General features: G+C 37.0%; 1 long non-coding RNA gene across 1 annotated transcript; it reads left to right on the top strand.

Annotated features, from left to right (window-relative positions):
• The first annotated feature begins 5,420 nt into the window (after positions 1 to 5,420).
• LOC149924856 (uncharacterized) lies at positions 5,421 to 6,177 on the top strand. Its single transcript, XR_016477031.1, has 3 exons — positions 5,421 to 5,524; positions 5,608 to 6,019; positions 6,108 to 6,177. It is a non-coding gene; the product is annotated as an uncharacterized LOC149924856 (long non-coding RNA).
• Positions 6,178 to 6,575: the final 398 nt, after the last annotated feature.

Here is a 6,575-nt window from a genome sequence, read left to right as displayed (position 1 = left end):
GTGAAAAATTTTATGATATGTCTGAAATTTAGAAAAATTACGATTTCCCCCGAGAGCGTACATACTGAATATTTCAAATTTCTAGAAAGTATAGATTTTGAGAAAAATTCCTGGGCCGATAAAATGATTACATACGAAAAATTAAACGTCCCTCTTAGATATGAAGGTTTTTTCATGGAGAATTTGTTAAATGGAGAACACACATGGATTAGTATTTTTCAAGGCAAAAACTGTCTTGAGTTTTCGACCCGCGGGTCTTTGTCTAACTAACTTGAACGGAACCAATTTTCTTATATATATCGTATCGTAAAAAACCTAAAAAGTTATCAATCGTTAAGAAAATGTATTTTTATTTTTAACAATTGATAACTTTGTAGGTTTTTTACGAAACGATATATATAAGAAAATTGGTTTCTTTTATTTTAGTTTAACCAGAGAGAATTTAGATAGGGAGATGAAGGTCCTGCCTTTAACCGTACAAAAAAACATGTCGCCCAAACACACGTTCCCGTCGGGATTATCTGGTCAGGTTAACTTCCTGTCATGTGACCGCTACGTTTTCTCCTAGATTCTTATTGGTTGTCATTCTTTAATTTTAATGGCTAGAAAAAGACTTAATGAAATATTTAGAAGATTGGGATAAAGATGTTACCAATCGGCCTGGAGATTTTGCCAACAGCGAAAGGAACAAAATGCTTTTGCGCGCAGCAACAGTTGAGGGTCTAGGACTGACTGGTACAGCTATAATAAACATTTATTATTTTAGTGATAGTAAGATTCTTTTTTTCTCAATTACAGCTGTTAAATTCCTTGTTAGAAAAGGTGCAAAATAAGTGTTGATGCAGCACTTATATCAAGATCCTCTTGAGCAATACTTTGGGAGGCAGCGATGCTCGGGTGGTCGAAACAGTAATCCTTTCGTTGCGTTGTTTGAAGCCAAACATGGATAAATTTAAAGCCTTATCAGGACTAGTCATATAAGCGGTTAATGGCAATACCAGAATTTCCGAAAAAATTGTTACATAATTTAATTTTATTTCAATTCAACTTGAAACATCATCACAGTTTTGAAAATTAAAAAAATATATTAGTGATTATTTGTGAAACAAAATAGTGCTTTCTTTTTAAGGTCGTTTTACAATACAATTTTGATTACGTAAACAAAATTAGCTTAAATTAATCTTTAAAATTGTTGAAAAAGTTCCAAATCTGGGTCTCCATTTAATAAATTATACATTGAATTATCGTCAATTTAAATTGTGCTTTGAGCTGATATTTGATTTAATTTCTGGAATGTGAATGGTGGGAATTTCATCCTTAGTTGGAGATCCTTTACTTATTTTGTTTTTCTTCAGAGGAGATTCTAGCTTTTCCTTCTGCGATTTTTCTTTCCAAAATTTTCCACTTCAGGCTTTTTTTTTGGAGAGATGAGTTTCGTAGACTCTTTGGACTTTTCCATGATACTCTTTCGTAACGCTTAATTAGCTTTGAGGGCTTCTTTGGTTTCATTCTGATATTGCTCTAATATGTCCAAGACTAAACATTTTCCTCTAGTATTTACAAATGCATCCAAAAATAAGTTTGGTTCATTTAGCTTCTTGAACGTATACTGTGGACAATGGTATACAGCACGTAAATAAGTAATATCATAAAAAAAGCATTACGAAATATTTTAAAATAAGAAACAAAATAATTACCTTTTAAGATGAAACACATGGCTGTTCAAGTTTGCTTAAGCCAGAGAGCGGAATTTCAAATTTGGTGCTTCTAACGTCTATCGTTTAACTCTGCCTCTTTAGGGAGGTTACAAAAGCATCATACCGGAAAATTACCTGGCCTGTTATTTCGATCACGTGGTTTTAAGAGTGACAATTTAACCCCCACTTGCCCCTCCCTATCTAAATTATCTCTGGTTTAACAAAGACCTGCGGGTCGAAAGCTCAAGACAGTAATTATCTTGAGAAATAGTAATCCATGCGGGCCTCCGTTGAAATTTTATTCCTGTAATTTCTCCATGGATCCTTTAAATGATTCATGTCTAAGAGGGACATTAATTTTGTCTTATATAGGCACACGAAATTTTCAGGTCTAAGATTAACTACCCAGCTGCACAGCAAATCACGCGATTAAATTTCAACCCAAGGTGGGGTAGATTTCAACCCAAAATCAAGTTGCATTTTTAACCTTTAATGGGTTAAGTCTAGACAACCCAAATTTTGGGCTGGGTAAATACGGACCCAGGTTTGGGCCGAATTTTAACCCATTTTGGGTTGAAAACAACCCAACCTTTTTAAGAGTGTTCGCCTACTTAGATACGCTTTCCATTTAACATAAGTACCGGGCACTAAACTTCAAATCGATGACACCCTCTCACCTGCTCCCCTTCCTCTATATTGATTCAAATCGATTCAAAACGTATCAAAGGCTTTGTGTGAAGCAAAGCTAAATCGCTTTGAACTTGTTAAAACCGTTTTCTACTTCTTACGTGTGAATGTAGTTATAAAGAATTTAAAAAAAAATATGTACTATATGCCGCACAAGGGATCGTGCTAACTCTGTGATTCCGAAAGTACCTTTTTCAGGTAGTGGACATAAAACTAATAATACAAAATTCATAGAAATGCAAGAGATGCGTAGTACTACTGCTGAAGTGGTAATTCAGTTCCTTAATCGTCACTTTGCACGATATGGAGCACCATAGCGACTGATATCTGACCACGTTCAGTCCTACCTTTGGGTCGCACAAGTTTAAGGAGCTTCTTGCAACAGTGGGTAGACTCGCCATATTATCAATAAAATATAATACACAGACAATAAAAAATCTTCTAATTAAGGCCAAGAAAGAAGACCGTGACCTTCATTACGTACCTTTAGAGTACCGAACCACTCCCATTGGCCATCTACCAGCACCAATTAAGAACTCACAATAATACTACAAATTTAACATTATACGATACCTTAGATCCAGGACACTCTAGCAAGCGGGCAGGGACTGATGACTGGGTCTCACCTGATTTCACGCCATCCGTATTCTGCCTCTTTCCATCCAGGTTATCCTGTATATTACACCAAGCTGGACTGGCTACCTGCTAATATATTCTTGAGCATCTGAGCCTCATTCATATTATTTGCAGACCTCAAATGGCAAAACGCTCCGTAAACAATAATTCCATTTGCGCCCACGTTCAGCCAGACCTGATGTTAACAGACAATATCACGATCTTGACCTTCTAGACCAACATACCCTGTCAACTACCGCAACTTATTCATATCGTAATTCACGATGGACTACAAACTATCACTCGCAAAGGTTGCCTAGACCTCAACTGCGGGACTCTGACAAACCTATACATCAAGATCACCTATAAATCGGAAGTTGGCATCTGGATTGCAATCCTCTGAAGCAGTTACGTCACAACCTCCACCAATCCTAACAGATCAACATTTAGCGCAGAGCCTGGCACCGAGCACATCGTACCCATACCCCGTCCACGAATACATATAAAGCCTCAGACGAACGAAGCAAATATTCCTCCGTCAGTGATTCTCGGAAAACATCACTACATTCGAGTATCATCATTTCCAGTAATACAGCCACCGTTCACACAATCTTCTCTGAGTAGGCGAAGGAAATAAAACAATACGCTGGAACTTTAAAACTACAGCTTAAAAAAAGCTGACATATTATGTTAACAACAACACCGATGGGTAGATGGTGCCACTGCTCTATATCAAACGTCAAATCTGTCAACGTTACGTAATACAAGCTCTCCTACGTGACTACCTTCCGGATGTATAAGGTCGTGTTAACGTTACGTAATACAAGCTCTCCTACTACTTTCCGGATATATAAGGTCGTGTTAGCAAAGTGTATCATTCAATATCTAGCTTTTACTGTGTAAATAAAGTCTTTTATAAACTCATCCAAGTCTGTCAATCATAAATTAACCTAGGAGTAACAAACACGGCACCCCACACAAGGAGAAAGCAGCTAGCCTTTAAACACGCTAACTCAGTGTTGTGTACAAATTTCATTGGACGAGCCTATACGCTGAACGTTTTACGGGCAGGGGGAAGACATTTTTTGAATTTTCCCCTTCCGACGGCAGCAGGCGCTAAAGCATCTAACCAATGAAAATTGTACACAAGAAAATAGACGGGTTTTGACGGGTTGCGTCATCCTTGTGTGGGGTGCTGTGTTTGTTGCTCCTAGGTTGAACACTAGCCAAATAAATGCATACACTTATATACAAATAAGTGGTACTGTATTATAAGTTGTTCGATGCAATTTCTAGTGAAACTCTTAAAAACTATTCATCAAACAACGTTTACGACAATCATATTATGTTAAATCAATTTGCAGCTTTATGGTCCATTAAAGTCTTTCAATTAAGCTATGTAGATGTTTAATCCGATATAAATAAAACAATTTCTACACATAAATAAAGGTGTTTTATAGCTTAGCGCATCCAGAATCATTCCCTCCAACATCCAACCATGGGTGCCCATGACCCAACCCTCCACAGCAATGGCCATCTATATGGTCTATTGTTATGGGCTGCATATAATTGGCATTTAATGTTTTCACTGCTAATTTATGCCTAATATGACTTTACTTTTAAATTAACTTTTATTTGGGGCTAAGATGGGCGGTTCCTTTCTGCGTTTTATGTAATAACTTGAGCCAATCAGGAGACAGACATTTGTCATTAACTCGATCATGGCCAACTTCGCGCGCTCACTACGCTCGCACCAGGCGGCCTATCCAAAAGATCAAAAATAGCGAAATTCGTTCTTTGCCGCTACGGAGGCGCTGGAGCCACCTCCGGACCTAACTATTAGCATAGAATCGAATGGAACGATTATGGTTTTTCATTCTTTTAAGTAATTTATTGAAAACTATTCGATATATTCGTCGATGTCAGAGGTAGAATAAACCTTTTTCCATGATTTACAACACTTTTCAAAATTTTCTAATTCATTTTTCCCGCCGAGATCGACTATTTCCAAAAGTGCCACCGCTCAGGCGCCAGTGAAAATCACATGTTTAGAATGGAATGTAAACTAACCGACATGTGGAATTTTTCATCAAACGTTTTGGTTTGGATTTTAAACTATTTGATTTCAAGTAGATAAACAATTAAACTGCTATTTAAAGTGATGCAACTAAAATTTTAGTGTAATGAGCATAAAAAATACTTTTAATATTTTTATGAAATAATTTGTTTGACGTTAAAGTTAATAATAGAATTTTTTCATTAAATTTTAGAGACATATAGTTGGAATAATAGTAATAATGACTGAAAAAATGAATGAACATTGGTAAAAAAGTATGAATACTGGTAGATATGAATGAACGCTGGTAAATATGATTATATGAATACTCGTAGATATGAATGAACACTGGTAGATATGAAAGAATCCTGGAAAACAATGAAGTATCACTGGTGTATGGTGATCAAAATATGAAAATCCATAATGAAAATTAAAGACCTTTACATTTTCAGAAGTTTTCTCGATTGAGGTTTGTAAACTAGTTCCTTTACTTTCTCAAATCAAATTGTCCTAGTTATGTTATCAACTATGGGTGGTATTTTTTTGTCACAGATAAATTTGGCAGATATCGAGGCATGAGGGAGATTAAAATTGCAATGCAAAATTGGACACCTGGTAAGTTTCGGCAACACGGAGATTCAATATTTTCGCTAATTTCTAGCTGATTCTCGAAAATAAGGAAGTGCTGCCTCAATGAAACATTACAAAATCCTTATTTGGGTAACTTATACCTCCTCTGTCGGATGTTTTAATGAAGTCTAAAAGTGTTGAATTTGAGAAGGGTCCTGAAATGCACTCGAGACACAAGCTACAAAATTCAGCTTGCTCCATTTTCTGTACCACAAAACCAGCTACGTAAGCCAAACTTGCCAATTTTAAAGTGGTTCGTTGCGTGTCAGGCTCTGTACTCAACACATTTGGTATCATATAAGTTGGATACTGTATAGCCACTCTACTCTAGAAGGTTGGGTAACGTGCCTTCGGAGGCCTTAGAGCGAACTATTATATATACAATAACTATCCTATTATAATAAGATACTAATATTTCTTAGATATTCCCACCAAGGGAAGAGAATGCAACCTGGCAGCCACTGGGGGAAAACTACCACTGACTAGCAGGCTACCTGGGAGTTAACCACTCCCATACTAGTTTCTGACTGCTACTAACCACTGACTCTACAGCTCTGCCTCTATGCTCTTAAAAGCCCTATCTCTCTCTCTGCTACCTCCTTTTATACCAACTCCCACTCTGGTGCCACCACCCGCGCCCTTGGGAGTTAGGCCTAATAACATAAGGGTTTGCCTGTTTGGCCTACTAGCAATATGACTGCCACTGACCAGGTTGGCTACAACTGTGGGAATACCGTAGGTATTGCCGTTTTTTTCCAGCGTTCGTAATTTAAGACCTTTAAAGTAATCTGTTTCACAAAAATGTAAACTACATACAACGCTCAATTCCGTCATTTATTTGAAAATTATCCCAAGATATATTTTCTAGCCACATGCCTCTCAACGCCCCA

The sequence above is a fragment of the Leiobunum rupestre genome, chromosome 10 (genome assembly GCF_980474605.1).
Source record: "Leiobunum rupestre chromosome 10, qqLeiRupe1.1.hap1, whole genome shotgun sequence".
Taxonomy (NCBI): domain Eukaryota; kingdom Metazoa; phylum Arthropoda; class Arachnida; order Opiliones; family Sclerosomatidae; genus Leiobunum; species Leiobunum rupestre.
Note: the sequence above shows the minus strand (reverse complement) of the source record. Positions and strands in the feature narration are given on the sequence as shown.